The sequence below is a fragment of the Agelaius tricolor genome, unplaced genomic scaffold (assembly GCF_023055355.1).
Source record: "Agelaius tricolor isolate 1412-34295 unplaced genomic scaffold, bAgeTri1.0.p SCAF_7, whole genome shotgun sequence".
In the NCBI taxonomy this organism is placed as follows: domain Eukaryota; kingdom Metazoa; phylum Chordata; class Aves; order Passeriformes; family Icteridae; genus Agelaius; species Agelaius tricolor.
In genome coordinates, this window is record NW_027269267.1 from 14,497,251 (window position 1) to 14,523,280 (window position 26,030).

The window sequence follows — 26,030 nt, forward strand, 5'->3', positions numbered from 1 at the left end:
ACTGTAAAATTGGACTTGATGTGTGACTTGGAGGTTCAGATTTTGTGATGTTTCCCTCTTGTGCTTTGTGCAATAATTCTCTGGTTTTCCTGCTTAGATTTTTAATGTGATTTTAGGGGTTTACTTTCCTCTGGAGACTGAATTTTTGAGAATCTTTGCAAAGATTCTCAAAAACATGGTTGCTATGGAGGCTGTGGAGAGGAGGTATGGAGTGGGGGAGACATTTAAATTGCTGTTACTAGAGCTCATTTGTCTACCTGATCCATTCTCTTCCCACACCATCTGATTGGATCACTGATGTCCCTATGATGAACCAGCAAGGAAAGGATTAAACTAGCACATCATTAAAAAGAATTTAAAAGTTAAGGCATTCATAGGGTTTGGAAGATGACAAATGTTTAATTGGACAGGAACAGGAAATTTCAGAATTTAGGATTCCCTTCCTTATCTTTTCTTTCAGTGCTTTTGGGTTTGAGTGTTCTGAATGTAACTTAGGTTCATCACGGGGGGGGGAATACTAAAAGGCATGATTAGTCATACAGCCAGTGGAGTTTCAGCAAATTTGGCAGCTCAGCAAACAGGAAAAAAAGTAAGGTTTGAACTGGATTTTTCTGGGCTAACATAAGGCTTATTTACAGCGACATCAGCCATCAAGAGTCTACTTCCCCCAATGCTTTTCTGTTAGGCACACTGCCCTGTGCCAGCTCTGGTGGCTTCACTGGGCTTCTCATGCTGTTCTAATCACTGTACCCTGTGCACAGGAGGAGGCAGCCAACAGCCCATGACGACACCTGCTTTTCTGGGGCCAGCAGCAGAAACGAGAATTAACTCTGCATCAACTTGTATTTTGTTGTTTCAAAACCCCTACCTGGGATGCATTAATAAAATTTCCACTTGGAGAGAAACAAAAAAAGTCTGCTATTACCCAGAAGTGTTATTTTGGGTCCTGTGCATTCTCATTGCTTGTAATTGTCAGGATTAAGAACAGTTCCCAGATTCCATCTCTATCCAGTTTAGGTTGTTCCCAGGATTTACACTGCACTGGGTTGCTGCAGTTTGTAGTCCCCTTGCTCTGTTCCCTCCCCACACATTAAGCAATCACCAGGATTAATGCATTCCTGAAAGAAAGGTAAGGAGCAGAAGCCTGTCTCCTTGACAGCAGGGGACAAACACATAATAAATACATAAAAATAAACATAAATAGTTAGAGCCAGCAGCAGATTGTGTTGGCAGTAAAGTAGGGTTTGCTTAATGCTTTATGGAAATGAAAGCTCTATCTTCTGCCTTCACTGCCATCATTATGAGAACCCTTTTAATCTGCTCTCTGAACATGATTATCATTTCTATAAACATAAAATATGCTGCTTTAACTCTAAGTTCCCTCCCCCAGATTAATGTCATTGAAAGTAATAGCAATTAAAATAAGAGGCTGTCCAGGCAGGCACTGCAAGTGCAGATTCAGATAACAAAAGAGCAGAAGTTCAGCAGCTGGTATGACATAGGCAGCAATACCATTTCCAACAGCCTTTCTCAACATGAGTTGCTCTTGCCCTGGCACCCGGCTGGTGATGAAAGTTAGATCATGTGTGGCCATCCAGGGTAAAAATCTTACTTTGAATAGGTCTTACAGGCCCTCTAATCCTATGGGACTTGACAGAGGTGAGTGATCTGAAACTGGCAGAAGCTCAGTGCAGCAATATAACATGGTACATGAGTTATTGCAATATGGATTAATTGCTATATACAGATATAAAATGACTGAATGCCTGAAATTGTTGAGCTAGGAATAAAGCAAGTAGAATTCTGTGTGCTAAGTTTCATCTCACTGTCTAAAATTATGCATCCATGTAGTAGAGAAGAAAACCGAACATAATGGTGTTATTGTCCAATGATTTACCAACCTGGGAGTGTGCAAACCTGATCACAGGAACATCCAGCTGTCTTCTATGCTAGATAAAATTATTTTCTGATCCCAGGTAGGCTCCTGAGGGACCAGTGGGAGCTTCTGACTTCTGTGAAGCAGAACATTTGGAAGCTGTGAATGAAAGTTCTATGCTTGTAGACATTGCAGCTATCCTTGCTCTTAGTTTATAAATGTCAGACCCAGTGCTCAGCTTCCCTGTGAGCTCTTCATGCTTCTCTGACAGCAGGGAATGGGGACATTGCTGGTGGAACTGGCTGCTCCCAGGTTTCTGTGCCATGGCAAAGTGGAATCCTGCTGATCTGGGTGGGTCTGCAGGAGCAGTTCTCTATGCCCCCATGAAAGCTAGGGAGTGTCATGGACATGTTGGAGAGGAAGGGGCCTCTCTGGAATAAGCTATCTGTCTATGCCTTTTAGGGCAGCTTCTTAACATGGTAAGAAACTGAACAGCTTCTGGGGCCTGACCACTTCTGGAGTGAAAGCAGCTGAGAGCCAGGAGGCAAAGTGAGGAATTAAATGACCTTTTCTTGACTTTTCCTACACCTTCATTTCCACTGACAACAGCTAACAATTCGCAGCAGTTTTAGTTACACTTTAAGGTTTTTATATGTTTACTTAGCAGCTCTATGGATGGTTTCAGATCAGGTGTTGTTATTTTACACCTGTGGGATAAGATAGAGCTTATGGTAGAGATTATACTGAGTAACTAAACAGCCTTTCCCTTTTGCAGTCTTAGGGGCTTGCTCTGTGAACTGCTCTTTGGAGAAAGATCATTCATTCCAGAAAATAGGCTGCAGAAGTTTCCTCTTTTTTGATGGTCCAATCCAAATAACTCTTGGTTAAGTGGCCAAATAATTTTTACAAAAGCCTTTGTTTATGTAAAGAATAGGTGTTCAGACTACTTTTTCCATAATTCACGTCTGACATTTATCCTAAGTACTCTGTTACTTGAAGGAACTGTGTCATGGTAAACAGTAAAAAATAGGGGTGGCCTGTGAATGTCCTCAGAAGATGTAGGCTAGGACAAAGCCATAGGTGTAAGAGGAGAAGTATATTCTCATCCTACCTTCTCTTTTTCCTGTTTCAGGGTAGCACATTTTTAGTCCTGTTTTGTTGTTGTTGTTTCTCTCCTCCACACTCCAAAATCTGTGGACTTGCAGTAAAGAAACTTTGACACAGTAACACAGGGACAAAAAACTTTGCCTTGTGCCTTTGCTAAAGCCACTGGCAGCATGAACAAGCCAGTGCAGGAACAAACCTCTTGAGGCTGGCTGTAGCAACTTTCTGCAGAGAGCAAGGAAGACTTGGTAACTACCTGGTCCTTTCTTTGCTCCAGGAATAGTGCAACTACATGCTGTCCCTTTCCTTGGGCAGATGGCGATTTGGATGGTAATCTTGCAGTGAGTCCCTCCTGCTCAGCTTGTTCATGCTGTAACTGGAAAGTATTTTCCATGTGCATGCACTGCACTGACTCCCAAATGTGTGGAAAGAAGGGCTGCATCGAGATCAGATTTAATCTAGAAACTTAAAAATAGCACTGGGAAGATAAACCTGGAATAGCTCCCTCCGTCTACTGTGTACTCTGCTTAGCACTTCCTTTCACCCTGCAGCCCAGCCCATCACTCCCATGTGGTGTCACCGTTGCCATAGCATATGTTAGTTACTGGACTGGTGCCATTGGTTTCCAGTGAGGTAGCACATAGTTTTTGCATATAACCCTTCTGATAAATTTCTGCATGTTTTTTTTGCTGTGACTTAGTTAATTGAATCCTTCTTGTACAAGGAAAATGAAAGAATGCATGTGACAAAAGACCAAAATATCTAAATCTTGTGATGTCCTGCTGGTTAAAAATGATTAAAAATACTTAATCATTAATACCCTGATTAAAAATACTTCAGAGTTGGTGCTGTTGTTGTATGATTAAAAATACTTCAGAGTTGGTGCTGTTGTTTTATGCGAGACAAAATGGTGGATAAAAATCTTTATTATTGTTAGATTTCATAAGGTCAGCTGTCATCTGAACACCACTACAAAGAATCAGCATATTAAAAAACTACTATTAGTTCTTTTCATACCCCTTTTAATCTTCAATTTTCTCCTGACCTTATTCATGTCATGAACTGTGAGTTCATGCAAGGTGACAAACTGGGACCTTAAAAACATACCATTTCTCTGGCGTTACACATACACAAGTTTCATTAACTTTACAATAGTCATAGCCAAAAAGCATCAGAAAAAAAATCTCTAAAGTTAGTCTTGTTTTTTGTATTCTTCAGAATTAAGCTATGCCAGGTATTTCTGCAAATGAACAGCATCCATTGGAGTTTCACTGAACTGAGAGAAAACTTTGAGTTTGTTTTTTTTTTTCCCTCTGTGTGCATTTTTTAAAAGTCTGTCAAGAAATAACAAGAGACAGAAGAGAGGCAATCTTATATACAGGAAAGGTTATTGCCACAACAGTAAATAAAGCTCCTCCTTTTAAGCTCAGTAACTTGAATGACCTGAAAAGGATGGGTTGTAACTGCCCCCAGGCTCACTGAAAGGCACTTAATGTTCTTGGGGGTATTTAATAAATTGAAGATTCATCTCTCAATGTACATGTGTGTCTTGGTTTGAAAGACAGGTGTCTGCTAAGGAAGGCAGGACTCTTCCTTGAAATGGAAAATGTAAACCCCCTCCTTCTGAATTATTATAATTTTTAAATTAAGGGGCTCTCAGGCAAAGATACAGGAATAGGAATAGAAGGTCTTTACTAGGAAAATCAAAAATACAAATGCAATAGTAAAAAAAAAAGAAAACAAAGCACTGACAGAGTCAGAATATGACCTGACACACTGTTGGTCAGGGGGTTGGCAGCAGTCCAATTGGAATGGTGGCTGCAGCCCTCCTGCAGGGACAGGTGTGGCTCTGTTGGAGCAGTGATCCTGTAGAAGGGTGGAGTTTTCCTCTGAAGGTCTGGTGGTGGTGTAGATAGGCCGGGTCTTTGTCTGGGAATCCAGTGGAGAAGAAAGCTGCTTCTCTGGGAATCCAATGGGAAAAGGCTGCTCTGAGGATCCAAATCGCAGATTATATCCAGGTAGGAATGCTTGGCCCCTCCCTCTGGGCAGACCTCACAATGGATGATGCAATTTTATCAGTCATGCAGTGAGGCTCAGTGGCACAGTAACAGAAGATATTTCCCAGAGGGAGGATTGGTTTGTGGAAGAGATAAAGAAAACTGCACAATTAACAGATGGCAAATAGAACACACACCCCCAGCTAAATCTTTCAACCTAAGACAGTAAGAAAGGTGAAATAATTATGCATAAAACTGAGGAAGAAGTAATTACTGATCATTTATTAGTGCACATGCTAGACATAGCATGTGTTCTTCTAATCCACAAGAGAGCTTTTAGTCTTGCTCAAACAAGGGAAAAGTAGAGGACCTTGCCTTGTGGGTCAGTGTGCAGGGGGTCTGAAGATCTGATAGGCTCTGAAAACTGCTACCTGTGGCCTATCTTGACACAGAAATTGAAACAAGCACACAGCACAGGTACTGAGTTGCCTCTTGTTCAGCTGATTCCTTTGATGTTTTATGACAGTTTTTAGTGCTGATGTGGCAAAACAACTTCAGAATGTATAAAACCATAGCAACTGCTGCAGGAGGATGTATCTGGAAACAAAATATCCTTCTCTCTCCAATTTGACCGCATTTCTTCCCTTACAAGACAACAGCAGCACTGCCTCCATGAGCAGTTTTTTGTTATGATAGAATTGGTTTGGAGTTTCAGAAGAGACTCTAGCCCAGCCATGTGGGAGAGAGGGCATACATGCTGAAACCAGATGTGACTTTCCTGGGATAAGGGAAAACCAGCCACAGCCTGGTGATTTTTTATGGGATTAAAAGTTCTATGGGGCAGAAACGCCTATTGCCCAGTATCAGGTTCTCCCCAGTACTATTGGCAGAAGAATATGGGATCGTAACACCGACTGCTGGGCGCCCAGTGCCTGTGCAGAGGCTATCCATCTGTCTGTCAGGTCTTGATATATTAAATTGAATAAAATCCTATACATTTCTTGCTTATTAACATATTAAAAATACATACAGTCATGCTTCATTTTTGGTTTTTGAAGCAGAAAATACATAAAACAACTTCAAACTTCTCCTTGGGTAGGAAGAGTTAATTTCAAGTGCTTATAAGAAAATTAATTGTAATGAACATACAATCAGAAATTGCCAAATTAATTTTTACTTTTATTATAAGACAGTATTTTAGTTTATGGGCAGACTACTACAGGATGTTGGAAATAAAGAACAAGGATCCAAATGGAGACACCCTCCCTTTATGTTGCAGAAGAAAGATGCAAAGGGCAAGTTTTCAGTCAGAGAGAGCCAGGAGTGGCACAAAGGGTCAGCCCTAAGGGTGAGTGGGGGCTGGCAAGCCCAGCTAGCTGCAGAGGTACCTTAATACACAGCCTCCCTCAAATTCCTGGAACTGATTAGTTGTCAACTGCAAGGAAGGGAATGGAGGCAATTTTTGAGTGGCATAATTTCTGTGATCTTTTCCTCCAGACTGGCATGCCCTTATGCTACAGATAACTGCTGCTGAACCAGTCAATGACATCGCTCTCCACTGTCAGAAAGCCAAAGGAAATCTGCTCATGATTTGTCCACCTGTTCCACAGAGTCCTGCATAACAAGGCCAGGAGACAGGAGCCTATCTGGGCTCGCAGGGACTGGCAATTCCTGCCCAAATCACAATTACTCTTTCTGAAACAGGCCCTAGCTTAACAGACGAGCGGGTTTACCGTGCCCAAAACTGGGAGAAACCCGCCCAAAGACACGCTCCCAGCAGAAAAAGCTGCTTGTTAAATTTCCGCCGCCTCCCCCGCACCGCAAGCGCCGCCGCCCCCGCGCCCCTCGCCCCCTCCGCTGCGCCGGGGATGGCCGCGGATGAGGAGACACCTGGGTTTCCCTGGCAACAGGTGCCAGGCGGCCGGGGGAGCCGGGAGAGCCCGGGTTTCCCCGCTCGGCTCCGCGCCGCCGCCGGCCCCGGGCGCGCCTCGCCGCTGGGCCGGGCCGGGCCGGGCTAGGCTGGGCTGGGCCGGCCGCCCCTGCCCCGCGGGGTCCCCGGGCCGGCCCCGCCGCCCCTGGCAGGAGCAGCCGGGGGAGCGGGCGAGCAGCGGCCCCGCCCGCAGCGGAAGGTAAGGGGGGGGTGCTGCCCGTGGCGGGGTCGGGGCGATGCAGGGCGCCCGGAGCAGCTCCCGGGGTCAGGCAGTGGGGCTTGTCCCGGGCCGTGCATGGCGCACCTGCCTCGGGGAGGGTGCAGCTCCTCAGCTCAGAGCTGAGCCCTGCTTCCCTGGGGCCGGGGCTCGCAGGCTTCCCCCTCACTGCCCTCCGCCATCCTGCTTGCCCGGCGCATCTCCCTTCCCAGCCTCTGCCACCGCGCTTGGCTTCGCCGACGGCCTCCGCTTGGCTTGGCTTGGTTTGGCTGGGCTGGACGTCTGCACACCCTGTCCCAGACAGCCGCCCCTGCGCGTGCCCTCGGGGCCGCTTGGCTCTAGCCTGGGCCCGGGCCCGGGCCCACACAGGTGCCATCTGCCCTTTCATGCGCTTCAACCAGCCAAGGCTTCCCCGCTTCCCCCTTTATTTCTTCTTGTTTACATTTGCCCTTAGCGAGGGCTGGGCCTCGCTGGTGCCGTGTCCCCTCGGGCCAGCGGGGCAGTGGCGGTGCCGGGCCCGTGCGCTCCGTCCCGGCGCTCTGTGCAGGATCCCGGTACGTCGGGGCTGATCCTGCCGCCTGAGCTCGGCTGCCCGAGCTGGGCACAGACGCACCAGGCTGGGCACGGGTTTCTGTGCCGGTCCCGAGCACAGCTGGCTCTTGCGTGGGCAGTGAGCTCATGTCTGTCTGTCTGTCTGTCTGCACCCGGAGGCAGACAGGCCCGCGGGCCAAGGCTCTGCTCCCTCGGCGGGCTGCGGTCCCCTACCCGAGGGGCATCCCCCGATTTGCGCTGCTGGGTGAGGTCACGCAGCCATGGGATGGACTGTAAGGCTTGCCACGTTGCGGCCAAGTAACTCCCTTCCTACTGCTTTATTTTCTTTCCTTGAAACTCCAACCTAAGGCACAGTGTTCTCTCAAAAGAGAACAGTGAATATCCTGGTACATATTCTTTTAAAAAAATCCCAAACAAGACCTTTACAAATGCAAAAAACATTAAAAATAATCTTTAGTAAAAGTTCTTTAAAAAATTATCCCCAGTTAACATTTGCCTATTTGTTTTGTAATAGTAATGCTTCAGAGGTGCTTGCTACTAAGGTTAGATGTCAAATACTCTTCCCATAAAATTTATCAAGAAAATGGTGCTGATAGGTGATCTCAGGCACTGATACAACAACAGTATCACAAGCAAAGGTACAAATTGACCTTGAATGTGAATTAACAGAAGGCTTTATCCACAATTTTTTATTGCACACATGATTTCTGGGCCCCTGTGTCCCTGTGTTTCCTTTGTGTTGTGTTTGCAGAAAAAGAAAAGAAGCACAAAGCTCTTTTTACTTTACTAAAACCAAAAGTTGTTTATAGTTTTGTGGCCGGTGTGATATTTCCTGATAATGTAAAAATTCAATTGAAAAAGGAAATAATGTGTTGCCTTGCATTGTTCCTTCAAATAACTTAGATGGAGATAACTTGATAAAAACATTTCTATCACACCCTCTGGTTAGTTAAGTGCAGCTATTATGGTTCCGAAAATAGATAGTCCCTGAAAGTGCCTGAAATCTGCAACATGGAGGTAATTTCTGCACAGAGCCTTTTCTGCCACAGCCATTCTGCCTTAAAATTGTCATGGACTTCTCCTCCATTTCTTTAATTCACTCATAGTTTTTCATTGTTCTATAAAATAGATGCATATATGAAATCAAAAAGAGACAAGATTGTAGTCAGAAAGTAGCCAACAATAATTGTTTGATGCAATAAAAATAAAAGCATTTAGTGGTTTAAAATAAGGAAAATTATCACTTTGAAAATGGCTTTTGGCAAAGCTCCATGACTAACTTTCTTTAAGAAATGTATCTACTAAATAGTGAATAGCGAACCAATATCTCTATAAACTATCCACAGAATTGCTTCTTTGTCTTATTTTTCAATGACTTATAATGTTTTGGCTTTCCAGCATTATTGATACTAAATCAGCTGGCTGACTGTGGGTATGTCTGTACAAAGGGAGTTGCCAAGAGTTGCACAAAGGCCAGGAGGAGTGTGCTGGGGTGGGGCTTGGGAGACCAGGGCCATTTCCAGAAGGAGCAGGATGCTTTTCCTTGTGCTTAGCCTCGGGCATGGACATGGCTTACTCCTTCCCTCACTCAAAAAAGGAACTTCAGAGGCTTAAGCACACGCCTGGATGGCTGCTAATGAGACTGTTCTGTCTCTTCATATATTTCAAAATCTACATGCCATATTTCAGTCTCTGGCCTTCTGGGCATTTGTGTCTAATTAGGCTGGAGGGCCTCCAGTTGAAGATTACCTATGCTGCTTGGTGCTCAATTTCTTTATATGACTTTGGCAATAAAGCAGATTACTGTGGGTTTATGTGCAAGCAAATTAGGGACAGATGTAAGCATTCTTGTAAGTCCTATTCCTGTTTTCTTAGCACGAACTGAATTCCACCATCATCTGCTTCTTTCTGCATAAAATTTGTAGAGTGCTGATTGTAGCATATTTATAACTGGGTGTTATGTACTCTGTAAGATGTGAGACTTTTAAATACTTCATTTTCTCTTGCCTTCTTTTTTTTTCCCAAATGAAAAACAATACTGCTTCAAGAAAAGTTTCCCTGTTCCAGATAGAAGTAATGAACAAGGGAAAAAGACTCTGGGCTGAGTAGAGCTATACATAGCACAAATAGCAACAAATGTTTTAAGTTTGTTTATGTTTTCATAACAGCCTAGAGTAGAATGGAGAAAACAAAACACATAGTACCTGAACTGGTGTTTAACAGTATGAAGTAATACTGCATTGTTTAGGACTGCTATTTACTTGTACTTAAAAAAAAAATCCCAAACAAAGTCCATGTGCATTATAGGAGAAATATGCAAAAACCTGCTAAGGCTGTCTCCTTGGTCTCACTGAATAAATCAACCATATTGTAAAGTTTCAGAATCATAGAATGGTTTGGTTTGGAAGGGACCGTAAAGATCATCTCATTTCAAGCCCTTGTCAAGCAGGGAACCTTTCACTAGACTGGGCTGCTCAGAGCCCCATTGAACCTGGCCTTGAACAGTTCCAGGGCTGGGCCATCCAAAGCTTCTCTGGGCAACCTGTGCCCGTGCCTCACCACCCTCACAGTAAAGAATTTTTTCTTAAGAACTGATCTAAATCTGCCCTCTTTAAAAAGTCATTCCTGCTTGTCCTATCACTACAAGCCTGTGTAAAAATTCCCTCTCCAGCTCTGCTGTAGCCCCTTTAGTTACTGGAACTCCAACTCTCTCAGCCTGTCTTCATAGGAGAAATGTTCCAGGCTTCTTTGTGGCCTTCCTCTGGACTTGCTCCAAAAGGTCCCTGTTCTTCCTGTGCTGGATGCAGTGCTCCAGGTGGGTTCACATGAGAGCAAAGTAGAGGGGCAGAAAAGTCCTCTTTCTAGGTGCTGGATCCACTCTTAGGATGCTATCCCTGATTTTGTTAAGTCAAAACCTGGAGTGAAATCCCAATTCCAGTGAGCTAAAAGACACGATTTTCTGAACAATTGTCTCATCTTACATGTTAGGAGAGCTGGGTACATGTTCAAAGGTAGTTGCTACCTTAAAAGAACCTTAAAACATCTAGAAATACATGTTAAAATGAAGTCTAAAACCCATCAGATTCTTTAAAAGTTAAGTTTTGGAGTCAGAAATACTGTGTTTGAAAACAAAATTCTTCATGACCTCATTAGGAGGACTTAAGAATAACTGTCACCTGATACCCTAACTCTTGCCTAATATGAATCTTAGGGATTTTACCTCAATTCCCCTGTGACAGCTCTGCAGAAATGTTTTGGCACTGAGATGGTGAGGAATAGTGCACCATGAAAAGTGAATGGCTTCTGCCTGTCAGGCTCCCAGATTTTTCCTTGTGATTGTGCAGTTTGATAAAGTAAATTTTTATTTCTTTGAAGAAAAAGAATTACAGAAGAAACACTGATACATAATCCTTGGATTAAAATTCTATTGTTGAAGTAGTTCTGCATTTGAGAATGCTCTAAAAAAAATCAACACTTTGTGTTTATAGGACTTGGAGCCTTGGTAAACTCATTATTCCTAATATTGCATATGTTATGAAAAAGAAAAAAGGCTGCCTGAATGTCATATAATGACAGATGTTTTCATCCACCAGAAATACTGAGCAGCCACCCTTTTGTGGTCAACTTTTATAATAAAGGAATTTCTTTCCTTTATGAAGGGTTGAAACAACTGGGACAGGCAATCACATCTGAAATGTCTCTGCTTTCATTTCTGGAATACAGAGGAGTCAGAGGTGAGGAGGCATTGCCTGGTGGCAGGAGCTGAATGCTTGGGAATAGGCGCAGTGGAATCTGCTGTGTTCTGTTGAAGGTCCTGCCCCAAACCATGGTGAGGGACAGCCTTGCAATGCCTTTGGAGTCTGTTTCTGGACCTTGTGCTGGGATCCTCTTCTATTAAGGAATACAACAGCACATTTCTGTTTATCATGGTCATTCATTTTCATAGAGAGCAAGGTGACTGATCAATAGCAGAATGTGCCTTCAGAAGAAGCTGAGCTATTTTTCATGGGCAAACTATCATTTTACAACCCCTCTTTTCATCCTGTAACACTCCAGAGATGAACAAAAATCTGCAAACACTAACCTTGAAAAGGAAACATGTTTGGCCCTGATGGAGGAAATGCAGGCAATCTTGTTAGAGAGCAATTTTAAAAGATATCGGAAACTGCAAACCTAAGTTTAGCTGGTGTTGACCAAAATAGTTTTCTAGTGAAGGGCTTCATAATTATTTTGTATATCAGATATGTGTTTCAAATGTAAAGGAGAAGTTAAATCCCTTAATGACTTAGGAAGGCAATAGCCTCATTTATCAAAAAGATAAGAGAAACCCAGATGACAGAATTATCAATATTCTGCAGGGAAAGAAAGCATATGGTAGAATTAAGAAATGTAATGCAGTTAGTTAGGGGCTTTGCCTTTTGGTGTCAGGACACCAACCTGAACTCTGAAAAAGCATTTGGGGAAAACATATTCTTACAGACCCTGTCTGGACTTTATGTGATGGTGCACATAAAATGTGGGTGGCGTTTTGGGCCTTTTTTTTTTTTTTTTTTTGTATGTGTGTGTGTGTGTGTGTAAATAAAATTTGGGTAGGACTTTGTGTATTGGATCATTTTACTTTTTATTTTTTCAACAATTTCTGAAGTCATTGTAGCTGCAGCTTGGCTATAATGTTCTTCCTTGATTGGAAACTGGCCAAGGGGATGGTTGGCAAGCCTGTTTTTTGGAAGTCTGGACATCTTGCTGCATTGGGCCCTCTGCAGTATTAATAAACCATGAATAAACTTCCTGGCATTTCTTTAACAACATTATGGTTAAAGAGCAATCCGTTTAAGCCTTCAGAGAATAGCTATTGCAGAAGAACAGAAAACACAGTCCATTGACATCTAGCAAATTACTTTTTTCTTTCTAAAGTAAAAAGGCTTTTTTTGATCCTTGCACAGCAGAAAAAATAGTCCTGGGGCATGGTATAAATACTAAACTACCATTAATAAATATAGTCTTTCTACCATAAAGCCTTACACACACTGATTAAGAATCTTTTCCTCACTTGATCTGCATATAATATTCATTGAATTTTGTGTCCTGTTCTTGAATTTGTGTTTTGGTATCTGATCTTGGAAATGCTGTTCAAGTTGCTATCTAGTTTGTATCTCAGCTGGCCAGAGCCAAGTAAATATCCCTAAATCCACTGGAGATGTCCTTAACTTTCCCTGGATGGGGGGCTGCAGGCAGAATTGCTCTGCTGTGTATCAGAGGGACATTATAAAGCCAGTTCTGAGGGAACTTGTGGTTCAGGGTGCTGCAGGGTGAGCCAGGGGCCATCTGGTCTGTGCTGCTGCTGCTCCTCGAGGAGCTGAGTGGTGGGGCCTGTTAGGAGGCCCATCTGGGCCATGAGCCTGTGACCAGCAGCCTCTCTTGGGTGATTTTTTCTGCAGCAGAGAACAGAACTCTGGGGGACTCACACAAGGATTTTCCATGACAGAGAGGTTCTGTACTGAGTGTCATGGTAGCTGTAGTCAGCAGTGCTACAGCTTTTCCTCTCCTACAATGCTTCTCTACATGGCATGCAAATCACTAATGATAGCTAATTAGGCATAAGTGATCATGATTTTATTCAATTTTCCTATAATAAATATATTTAAGTCCCTGTTCTTACTGGTTTATGAAAATGACCAGTTTCATAGTTCTGAAAATAAGTTTCAAGACAAATAAAAATGATAAAACATCTTTTTTTCTGTCTAAGAATGTTAGACTTGATGACCAAAAAGACAAAGGAAACCCAACAAAGAAAAATTTTTGCTATGGAAATCCCCAAGTGAGAAGGTAGGAGTATGAAGGTTCTATAAAATAAAAGTTAAGTACTTTAAGAAATTGATAAAGGCACACAGAAATCTCAATGGTGAATGGAATAATGGATGAAATAACTTTTTCTTGTCTTTTTTTTTTTTTTTTTACTTTAAAGAAGCCTAGTAAGAACAAAAAGAGTCTGAAAAAAGAGTGGGCTGTTGTTGGTTGAAAAATGTCTATTAGAATTAGGGAAAAGTATTCATTGAATCACCTTTTCTTCAGGTGTCAGTAGAGGATAAAGTACTGAGACTGTATCTCAGCTGGTGGTGATGGTAAAGCACAAAACAGCCTCCTCCACCTCTGCTGTGTGAGCTGCTCTTGTGCTACTGTTTGGCTTATTTAAACATCTAGACCTGACAACTAATACCCAGAAGTTTTTACAGAATTCACTATAGAGTTCTTTGGGTTATGAAGCTTGAATTTTTCAGTATGCTTTGAAACATGGAGAAATTACAGTGAACTTGGAAATTTGTCACCAATGCTTTCAAGAGGAATCTTCTGGATAATTGGAAGCCTATCAATTTGGCTCTGGTCCTGGAAAAAATGGAAGAAATTCTCTCACTGGGCTACATTTAAGCTTCCTATCATTCTTTAAGTCTAGTCACCCGTGATTTTTGGAAAATAGATTTTATCAACCTGCCTTTTTATTCCTTTCTTTATTCTCTTTTTTGAGAGATAACAAAAACAGTTTGATCAATGCCATTGCGTTGAAGTAATATATAATATGCTTCTGTGAGGCATGATTTTTTGATCAAGTGACTAGACTGAAATGAAATCAATTTGATGCTTCTTAAATGGACTAAAAGCTGGCAGACAGGCTATGAAACATGACTGTAAATGGGTAATCCTCACTGAGTGTGTAGCTTTCTGTAGGATCCTCTAAGAACTGGTTATTAGCAGTGACTATTTAGCACTTTATTGATGACCTAGATGGTAACAATATCAGTTTTCCACAGTAAATCTAAGAAAGAGGAAAGCTATCTGATGCAAAGGGATCTAATGGTGTTAGTAAAGTGGGTGCAAGCTGTAGTGTACCCTGAGTGAGGTTTTAGTGAGCTGCTGTGGCTCTTAGAGATGTAATGACAGTACTAAGGATAGAGAAGTACTTTGCACATGTACATTGTATTGCTGTTAAGAGGGAGAAAAGGGGTTAGATAATGTCATGACAATAAAGGATTTAAAAAAATGACAGATACTGTCATGACAGTAAAGAATTAAAAAAAATGGACCCCCAAGTTCACTATCTGCTTGATTCACCAAAGAGGGCTGACCCAGTTTTGCTTGCTCTGTTTTAGTACCTGTTCTGGTTCATCATAGGGGAAGGAATTCTTCAGTGTAGCTAATGCCAGCCTGATGAAATGCACTGTCTAGAAGGTGAAACCGAGCAAGCAAGGTTTGTCTTTGTAACAGTGAGGTAAACTCACCACTGGAATATTAGTAACAGTACAAATATTATGTAAAAATAAATTCCAGTTAACAAGGTCTGTGATTTTTGAAGACTTGTATTTTTCAGATCTGAACTCTCAGAGACTCCTGTCATATAAAAAAAACATTACTTCAGTTCAGGGTGGTTTTTTGTGCAATTTATGGCCATTTCCAAGAGGACCTCTATTTGTTGAGAGAACTTGGGAGCTTTATTCAGGCCTCTGAATATTGATAAAACAATGTAGTTTCTTGCTCTACTCAGATATTATATCAAAGAATTGGTTTTATATTCAAGTTTTTACTGGCAGGAATGAAAGGAGGGAAGGTCGTGTGCTTTAGAACTTAAGGGATGTCTGTACTCCCCTCTCCTCTTGCTCTCTTACCATGTTTCTTGAGCCTTCCTAAAGACCCAGGACAAAGAGACCAGGAATTTGACTTATTATTATTTCTGTTCTCTGTTTTTTGGCCTGTAACCAGAGCAGATGAATGTAGTGCCCAGCTGAGGCAAGGTTTCTGAATTGACTAAATGCAGTAAGGGACAAAGATGAAATTTTTATGTTGGGTTAGAAGAGATTCTGCACTGTGCTTGACAGAGGTTGTATGAAAACCTTAGTAGAGAGTTTTCCTGTGACTGTGTTTATATTGCTTACCTGTGAAGGAATTTTGTGGCTCTCTTCAGAGCTGTGAGTGTTTAAGATTATATTGAAATGTCTAAATGTTGAAATGTTTGGTGACAGAAAGAAAAACCAATTTCAGAGTTACAACTTGGATATCATGATGAGCCCAAGGGATCTTAATGAGGTTCTGCTCCCATCCTCAAGAACTAGAAGTTTGATCTTTAGAAAGTCCATTGCATTTAACTACAGCTTTGACTATCTGTTCAGTTTTTCTTAATGCTATTCACTACTGACAGGGCTGAGAGTAATGCATGAAAATGTTTTGCATTTAGAACAGTTAATGTTCACCTGCATGTTTTTCACCTTTTTGCTAAAGCAATGGAAAATGCTCCTTAGTTGAATCCAGGTATTTCATATACAATTAGTACAGTTAGTAATTGTACATGCCATTTCTCTCCTACTTTTGCCCACTGGAACAATTTATCCTTCCATCCTACTAAAATTGAAAATAATGAAGCTGGCTTGCTTTGCAGAGGACTTTGAAATTACATGCCCAGATCACCTAGAAACAGAGCCAGGGGTAGTATCAATGAGTCTCAAGCTGCTCTTTTATCCACTGGACCGTGCTGATGACACCACTAAATACAAAATTTGATAAGTACCCAAGAGCAAATGCATAACCAAATTTCAGATGTTGCTTTCAGTGCGAATATTTTTTAAACTGCGATGATAAATTCTTTTTCAAATAGTTGGGGTTTTTTAATTTATAAAAATCTGAACAAGAAAGTGTGTGCCTCCATGTTTGTCCTCAAGAAAATATTTACACTTTTTTCCCTGTGACATAAAAATACGTCCTTCCCCACCCTATCCCTGTTCCAGTTACTTCATTGAAAGCCTACTCTGTGTTTATATTCAATTCCTGTTCCAGTTTACCAGTGGTAGCAGCCTACAACATGCACAGTGTATATTCTCCAGCAGTTGCAGCAACACTTACACATTGGAACTGTTTGTAACATTGGTAGAACTCTCTCTTCTGTGAAGTCATGCCTTAAAATGATCCTTTCTCCCCAGTTTTTGCCACAAATTGAATTTCTTATGAGAACTGATAATTTGCCATCAGGCTCAAAAAGAAGATCCAGTTGCCTTCTTTGGCTCCCCCCAGTTTGTGCTGAGCTGTGCTCTACTGTTTTACAGCTGGACTGGAGGTGTCTGATGAAGGACTGTGCTGTTCAACTGGAGCTTAGTGTAATGTTCTCTTCGTCTTGTGTCTTGGTCTTTTAGTGTTATCTTTTAGTGTTACAGTCTACAACTTACTATCCTTATCTCTGTCTTACTATCCTTCTGTATCTTGCCAGAAGAATGAACTTGGCTGTGGCTGTCTCATGTGTAGGCAGGACTATCAGTGTCCTTACTGAGAAGACAGGAGTGCTGCTGCTGTATGTGTCTATATTCCAGTGACCTGCCCACCAGCAGGCATTGCACACTTACCTGGGAGAACTTCTGTTCACCTGTCTTGACACCTCTGTTCAGAACATTTTGATTATTAAATCATCTGTATGAAAGATACAAACTTGATGGAAGAGAAATACATACTAATGTCATAGTCATACAGGCCAAGAGCAATACTGATTAGGAGTTTTCTGGTTGCAATCTAGCACCCAGCCTTAGGGGCACAAGTATTTTCTATGAGCAGTAGCTATTTATGGATGATTCCTAAGCACGAGAACTTAATGGATTAGCAAGATGTATGGCATGTGATTCTTTGCTCTTTCCACAGACATCAGGGTCACAGCTAGGAAGAACTGCAATGAGGTCATAAAAATATTATTTTTTTTCCCAAGCTTTAAAGATCAGCACTGTTTGTCATGGAGCAAAATGGCATGGAAGTTGAACTTCTGTTCCCACAATTGTATTTAAGAAGTGCTCATGAATCTTGACAGACTTATGAGTGATTGTAAGCAGCTGACTGAAAACAATAGGCCTGTGCATGCCACGGGACGTGGGTGGGCCCAGGCACCGTCAGTGCATCTGTGCTGGGCAAGTCTTGTGGGTCAGGTACAGAATGCCAGGGCAGAGCCCTGGGAGCTGGGGCACTCTGCAGCATGCTGGAGCTTCAGTCCCAGCTCTTCCTCAGCTGCTCAAACACTCTATTTGAAGAAATGGATCAAATAAAGTGCATTTTGTATGCCTTTTTTTTGAAGAGGCTGAACTGTGTCTTCCCTTATTGCAAATTCACATGTGAAAACACGTTGTCATAGCTTTAACCCCAACCCACTCAGTTTGGAGAGGCACATGTGGCCAGCTGAAGGCTACTTTACAGAGAGTGGGTCCATGTGTGCTCATGTCTTTGTTTATAGCTAAATGTTGTGTTAACATGAACACAATTAACTAAGGAAAAGATAAATTCCTGGAGAGGTTGTCTCGGACTGAAGGTCTTCCATGGGCAAGGGCAGAAAAGCATTACAAAGTCAAAGAATTACAAAGAATTTTCCTGCTGCCAAAACCTTATTTCTTAAAATATGAAGGGAAGGTACAGAGAGGAAGAAGAAGAACATAAAAAAGTGCAATGGTGACATTGTTGATGGTGGTATTTGAGGATAGACCACCTCAGGATAAGGGGAATAATGATATGACAGAAACTTCTCCATCTGTAACTAAAAATCTACTGCTGTTTTGTGGTTCCATGTAACTGAATCAAAATCAGTAAAACATTTTGCTGCTTTTTTTTTTTTTTAATGCAATTGCCTCTGGGTGGAAAATGTTTCCTAATGTCTCCTAAATTCTTTAAGTGGTGTTTCTGTGAGTATATGAAGATGTATTCTGCACCAAGGAATACTGTAGTCTCAAATCTGTTTTGGAATCATGTTCTCTGATAAATATAGGACATAAGAATCTAAATAGTTACTTTGAAAAGGCATTACATTTGAAGGTTATTATGATATTAAATTACATATGGATGATTTTAAGGAAATACTGTGTTGATCTGAAGATAATTAGGAAGATATTGGTTTAGTAAAAAAACGCTTACTGGAAATATATTACTTAGGGCTAAGAAGCTGTTTATATACAAAACCTTTCATATCCCACATATATTAAATGCAGTGTACTCTGTCTATAAAGATCTTCTGTGGTTTACTATTTGATCTGAGCACCATGTAATAAAAAGTTCTGCTGAGATGAAATTCTGTATAATTGAGAGCCCAAATGAAGAAGATGCCTAGTAGGAAAGGAATAAAATGCACAAGCTATAAATAAGTGGACATGCTGAAGTTAGTATGTGAGGTCCTTTTTATTTCTATAACCTGGAATGCTAATTCCAAAGGAAAAACTACAAAAAAAAAGGGAAGGAATTACAACCACTGTCATGCTCAAAGGGTCTGTGTGACAAAAGGCAGATGAAAGAAGAAATGAGATCACAAAAGTGGCATGTTTGCAAGAAAAAAGAGAGGCCTTTACCAGACTACAAATAAAACCAAAATGTGTTGAAGAGTTACGGGCCTTTATAAACCAGGTACTTTAAACAGTGAAGGGAATTCCATAGTTCAGCAGTCCTGCACAGGTGGGAAAGGTTGTATCCTATTTATTGCATTTTAATTTCTGTATCAGTTGAGGTATGTAATTTTCAGAAAAAGCCATTTAATGTGATTATCTGGTAATTCAGAGATCCCATTATGATGTTTAATTTGCAAATGTTCATGACCTAGAACATGTCACTAGGCAGCTGATGGTGTGAGGAAGAGCCAGAGCTGTGGCTGCAGCCTCCTGCTGTGCAGGGAGCGTGTTGGTAGATTCAGCTGCAAAGGAGTAAGGCAGACCTGGAAGTTGGGCTCCTGCTACATCAGATGGAGTGAAATCAATGTGTGGGATTGTCATCGTCCCTGTTCTTCCCGGAGATACACATGGCAAGGATGTGATGAGTGAATTGGTAGCTGTAGCTGCACAGTGCTACCCAGGGACATAATTCTTTGTATCCTCAAGTCTCCAGGGGGAACTACAAGACAGCAGGATTAACTACCAGAGTGGATTTGCTCTGTAGACAGAAACTCTTTTCTACATGATTGGAATAGATAATTGATGGAGGACCAGATCATGCAGACTTCTGAAGCAGATTAGTTTTTCACTTTTCTTTTTCTCATTACAGCCTTTGTCATTAAAATTGATATACTTTATGTCATTTTCTGGTCTCCTTACAGTCATTACACTGGAAATGTTACCACTTTTGGTTTTTTTTTGATTTTTACATTCCTGAGGACCAATATAATTATTTTCTCATAATATATTCTGTTTCTGTGTCCTTACAAAAAAGAAGCAGCATAGGTGGATTTTATAAAAAAATCAAATTCTTTCCTGACACACTAAATATATGATTGTTTAAATAAGTAATTAATTGTCTTAGGATGATATTTTCATTAGGACCTAGATTAAATACCTGGTTAAACATAAGAAAAGGTGGTGATCATGACTTTCATGTCATAGACAGTAAGAAGGAAAAGAGCTGTGTTCCTCTAGTCTGACTTTTAGCATGAAAGAGATCCAGGGATTCTTGCATCTGACTCTGTATTGCTAGAAAGTCATCTAGCTTTGATCTGCCAGGGGCAAATGATGGAGGATCTAATACAAGCTTTTGCAGAGCAATTTTGGAGGACTACTTATTCGAGAGAAAAGCAATGAAATTGAAAATAACTGAAATAACTTTCTATTTGTGACATGAATTGCCTGTCACATACATGCAACCTTAAAAAAAAGTCTTAAAAATTTAAAGTCTTGAGAAAGAGATAGTAGCTTCAAAGAAGAATTAGTACACAGATGTTGTTTGCCTCCTGCTGTATGGGAATTCTCATTTCATAAACTCTCATTGTTCAAAACATTTGCCTTATTTCTAGACTAAAACTATTTAGTTTTAATTTCTGTACTCTTCTTTTTTTACAATAGTTTTGTCTTTTATATTAGTTGCTCAACATCAAAATAATGAGTAAGGATGTCTAATTTTGATGTATGTGTGGCTTATAGGAGGTGCAGATTTTGGTTCACTTATGTCATTCAGCACTTTCAGTTCGTACCCCAGGCAGGGTCAGGGGATCAAAACCCACACAGAATTCTTAATTGTCTGTACTTGCTAAAGAATATTAATAGGATAAACTTGTCCACCAAAGATCAGCAACACTTCCTTCTCTTCTATACCCCAGATTCCTGATGTGAGCAAATGCCCTTGAAACAAAGTGAGACTGAGAAATACAGCAGTAGGTATTGTGTGTTGGTACGTGTGCTCCTGGAGCTTACTGGTATCCTGTTAATCAGATGTTGCTGAGTTATATAGTATCTATATATAATACATCTTCCATTTTTTTTCTAATAATATTTTCTGGACACCTATGGTGATGTTACTTTTTGACATCAGTCATGTAACAAACTGGCTTGTGCTTTCAATTTCATGTCCATTAAAAGTGGCTTAAAATGGGCTGCCCCCTTTTGGGGATAATCAGACTTTGGTTCAGTGATTTCAAAAAGCAATCCCACAGAGAAATACCAATAAACTAGAGAATCCTGAGCAGAGCAAGCCACTGCAGTGCAGAACATAATTCATAGAAAGCATTTGACAATAGCATTTTTGATGATTCATTCTCCTGACTCAGATGGAAGAAAGAACCAGGCATGGAAACAGTGTGCATTTGCAGTAAAAGAATGAAGGATTGCGGGGGCACGCTTGTTGTGATGACCCTGGAAACGATAGCAGGTTATTCTGGTGTCCATTCTGGGCCAGGCTGAGATGGGTCAGGGAGAGAGAGAGAGACAGCACAGTCAGTGAATTTATGAATGCAATATAAATTATTGAAGGATATGGGGAAAATGTCTAGCCAAGTAAAGCTGATGACTTTTCTTATAAGTTTGTCTGGTAAAGATAATTTCACATGCTGTAGGGCATGCAGCATTGTGTGACATCCTAATTTTTTCATAAATTGTTCTGTGAGATGGGGACAGCTCTGCACAAGATTGTTTTTATAGTGTTGTGTCTTGTATTTGCATTACCCTGTGACTAACTAGCAATGAGGTCTGCTTGAAGCTTTACGCACTGCTGAGCTGCAATAAAATCTCTCCACCCCATGAACACTCTAGTATCTGGCATTGTGGTTGTTTTAATGGGATAATTTTTTCTTGTACAGGGACTCCAGTTTGGGCTTCCCTTGTCTGGCTGCATCTGTCATGAATCTTGTTGGATTTGAGTAGGTTGGTGATGCCTCCCCTTTGTTGTATTTAGCAGGGAACAGCCTGCACATTTAAAAGCATGGGAACAAAAGTTTCAGTGTGCAGAAAATCTTGATTTTCAAGGAATTTATCTTAAAATGTAAACCGCAGAATTAGTGTAGCTCTTGGTAACTGGGTTAAAACTAACTACCTTCAGAAGAATTGCTGTGCAATGCAGTCTTCCCAAGGAGGCCCCTAGTTTGAATTTTTTTTATTTGAATTGGGCCGAGAGGGAAAAAAGTGCATTGTGCCTGGGTTTGGAAATCTCACATCATGTGGAGTCCAGTGAAGTGTGCCTGACAGCCCCCTCTAGTGATAAGCAGAGTTGGAGGCTCTAAGTACCCCAGAAAGAGAAGGATGCCTTTTCAGTTCAGTCAGAAGTGTTTTTGCTGTTTTTTGCTTGCTGCTGAGAAGACCTTCAGTAAGAGGGTAACCAGGAGTGGGATGCACAAGTGTCTCAAGGCTTGGGCGCAACACAGGAGGGGCTGTGTGAGACATTTTCCTCTGAGCCCCAGCTTTGCCACACTCCTGGCCCTGCTGAGGATGTGGTTCCAGGTGGTTCCTGTGTGTGCCTCGGCTGCAGGTTGGGGCCACCTGTAGCTTGACTGTGCTGTGGGTGCACACCAGCTCTGGCCAGGTGACCTGGTGACACGATGGCAGGTGTCCAGCCCTGCCCCTGGAAGGAGGTGGGGGTTTGCTTGGCCTGGTACCACCAGCAGCAGTGCTGTGGGCAGACTCTTCAGGTGGAGTGCAAGGTACTGATGCTTTTTTCTGGCTGATGCCTCTTTGCACTGGCCTTCAGAGGATGGTTCAGGTTTATTTTTGACCAATGAAGCAGAGAAACCCAGGGAGAGGGAAGGAAGATGGGCTGATGCAGATGCCTTCCCATTTTCAATTTTGTTGTTTTCACTGCCGCCTCCATGCATTTATGCCTACTAACTTCACAGATGCCTGGCAGTCTGTAAGCTTTACATCGCCTTTCTTTCAAACTTGGCTTAACCTGTCTGGGGAGTCTTCCGCAGGACTATATGAGTCACAAAAAGTAGCAATATGCTAAGTTAAATACAGTAAATGATTTATCTCCTCTCCCCCTGGTTTGTGTTTTGAAATGTACGCTGCGCGGTTTGATAGCTTCCTACCACTGCTGCCAGGCCACCTGTCCTGCACCGTGTCCAAGTCTTTGTCTCCAAAAATACCACTGCAGTCAGACAAACAGCCTGGCAGCCATGCCAGGGAAGACCTTTAAAATGATGAGCTCGTATCGCCACAGTGGGAGAGAAAGGTACATTACACATCTGACCCAACACTCAGAACTGCAGAGCCGTGTCTAAAATGCATGTGGAGAGTTGGCCAGCCTCTGGAAACTGGCATTGTATGGCATCACAATGGTTAGCATAGTGCTGCTGCTGTCTGTGATATAGGCTGATTTTTTGTCTGATTTTTGTTTTGTTTTATTTAATTTGCTCCTTTTTTTTTTTATTAGTGACTCACATGATTAGAATCGGTGAATTCGGCCTGCATCCCTTGCCACAAACCCTGGAGTGAGTCCAGAGGAGGGCAGCAAAGCTGGTGAAAGGGCAGGAGTGCAAGTGCTATGAGGAGCTGCAGGGGTAGCTGGGGTTGTTTGGCCTGGAGAAAAGGAGGCTCAGAGGAGACCTTATTGCTCTCAGAAGGAGGGTATAGGCAGCTGGGGCTTGTTCTCTTCTAGTAACAAGTGACAGGATGAGACAAAGAGGCTTTAAGTTGCTTTAAGGGGTGGTTTAGCTTAGATATTAGGAAAAGTTTGTTCAGAGACAGGATTGTAAAATATTGAAAAAGGCAGCCCAGAGAGGTGGGTGAGTCACCATCCCTGGAAGTGCTCAAATAACATGAAGCTATGTCACATGAGGACATGGTTTAATGGTGAAGATGGTGGTGGTGCTAGATTGATGGTTGGAGTTGATCTTAAAGGTCTTTCCCAACCATTCTATGATTCTGTGCAAGCCAGTGCTTTTTCTGTGTGTACCTTTTATTTTTCCAGTTAGGGAAGATACTGGGAATAGGTAATGCCATGTGGTGGCTGTGGGCAGACACTTGAGTTTTCAAATAAGTGAGTTAAATGTAAACAGATGATGGATGTCCCACTGAGATTTAGGTCTCTCAAAAGCAGTAGGGTTGCCTCTATGCTCATGTTTGGTTTTTGTAGCCTTGACCCATGTGTTTCCATGCCCAGGGTAGCTGGCAGCAGCTGAGAGAATGGCAGCACATGCACAGGAGTCAGTGCTGAGCCCTGGGGTGCCATGATGGCCCATGTGAGCTGACACAGCAGCCCCTGGGTCCATGGACACTCAGCTTGGGCTGGGCATCAAATGAATGGAGTTGCAGCCACTTAGGCTTTATTCACTGTATAGATGGATGTAACTGAACTTTTTCTGCAGATCAGTGGGGTGAAAAACCCAAGTGGGAGGCAGCTCCTGCCAAGCACTTTTGTCCTTGGCAGCAGCATCTTCTGGTGTGCAATGGAGGGACTTCAAGTATGGTTCCTCCTCACTGCTGAGCTCTGCAGCAGGCACTACTTTGCACACCTTCATGATGGGCTGTCCAACATGCTCTGGGTCAAGGCCAGTACTGATTGTGAGAGAGATGTGGTGGAGCTGGTAAGAGCACAGCGTTCAGGGGACACGAGGGAGGCAAAGGACCTCAAGTGTCTGCCTACGTGCAGATAGAACAGGGAAGCACGTCTGTTAAAACAAAAGGTCTGGGTTGCTTGTTTGGTTTTGAGAAACTTTCCATCCTCCCATTGAAAGAAGCCCTTGGGGTGAAAGGAGTGCAGTTGTGAGCTTAATATTGTTGGCATCTGTTTTACCAAGGTTACATAATTGCTGTTTTCCTGGGGAATGAAATCATGGAAGTGAAAAAACTAAATTCACCAGAGCATAAGCAGGCACAACTTTGATTTCAGGCACCTGTCTGTGCCAGTATTTAATTTGGCACAGGAAACGTAGCATCAAAATGAATATGAACAAGTAGCACAGAAATAATGGCACAACTGGCATTCAGACACTGAGATGTGAGAACAAACACATCCCTCCCCAGCATGGGAAACTTTACAGGACATAGTGTGTGTGTGGGATGAGGCCAATGACAGAAGCAGGCAAGGAGACTCCTGTGCAGCAGGAATGGTGAGGAGGTTGGAAAATACACTTACAGAATTCCAATGAACCCCATCTTAAATGAATTGGATGGAGAAAAGGGCACGCTGCAGCCAAAGAAGAGAAGCTGAAAGGCTATAAGGCCTTTCCTCCGTCTCGCCCTAGTAATTATCTCTTGTTTGCAGAGCTTCCATTAATTGGAATGCATTTCCTAATGAAATTAGGCTGGCAGCCAGTATTCAAGTCTTTTTACTGCTAGGGAAAATTTGTTCTTTGAACAACTCAGCCATTGATTTTTATTTGTGTTTTCATTAATCATGAGACTGTTATGTGCCAAAAATTCCACGCTCCATCATATTGCCTTGGACAGTCTGAGTTATGTGATTTATTCCCTTGCTCCTGTGTCTCAAAAGTGGAGTTCTACAACAGTGCCCCATTTGTAGCTACTTTGTTGTATGGTTTCCACACATCCCTCTTTTAATTTTTAAACAGTTTGCCTTCTTGCCTACCTGTCTGTTGGGACAGCAAAGGCATCAAGCATCCTAAATTAAAAAAAAATAAGAAAAGGGCTTAAAAAATTGGTTTCAGTGACTTTTGTATTGTGGCATTTCTGAATTTAAAAGGAATTTCAAACTTTACTTGTTTATGGGTAGCACAGTAACTATATCAGTTCAGAAGAGCATATTTTGACGAGAGACCTTTGACAAAGTGAGACTGGCAACAATTTTGCTGGAAGGAGCGAAAACCCTTTTCAAACCTGGTCTTTGAACTGTACTTTGCTTCTCTCTTTGAAGAAAGGTGGGACTGACAACAAGAATTACAGCATTATTTGGATGCAGTGCCTTCACTCTTGCAGCCAGGTCAGGCCTAGGTATTGCTGCTGTGTGTGAACAGCCTTGTCAGTCTTCCTGGGTAGGATGTGGTTTGATATATGGACAGTATCTGCATAGTGCCTTATTTGTCAGGCTGAATTTCTTCCAAGAATTAATCTTTCTGCTACATCTTCACTACACGATAAATATCTGTACTGATCATCCTCCACAGCAAATATGAATCTTATAAAATGCATGCAGCCATTTTACAACAGG

General features: G+C 41.9%; 1 long non-coding RNA gene across 11 annotated transcripts in view; it reads left to right on the forward strand.

Annotated features, from left to right (window-relative positions):
* Nucleotides 1-6,762: 6,762 nt before the first annotated feature.
* LOC139591619 (uncharacterized) overlaps nucleotides 6,763-26,030 on the forward strand; it is a 413,264-nt gene continuing 393,996 nt past the window's right edge. For 6 of the 11 annotated variants that reach the window (XR_011679702.1, XR_011679695.1, XR_011679698.1 and 3 more), the window contains exon 1: nucleotides 6,763-7,106. This is a non-coding gene — a long non-coding RNA (uncharacterized lncRNA). The remainder of the gene's footprint in view (nucleotides 7,107-26,030) is intronic. The other 5 variants (XR_011679693.1, XR_011679696.1, XR_011679692.1 and 2 more) reach the window with 5 other exon arrangements.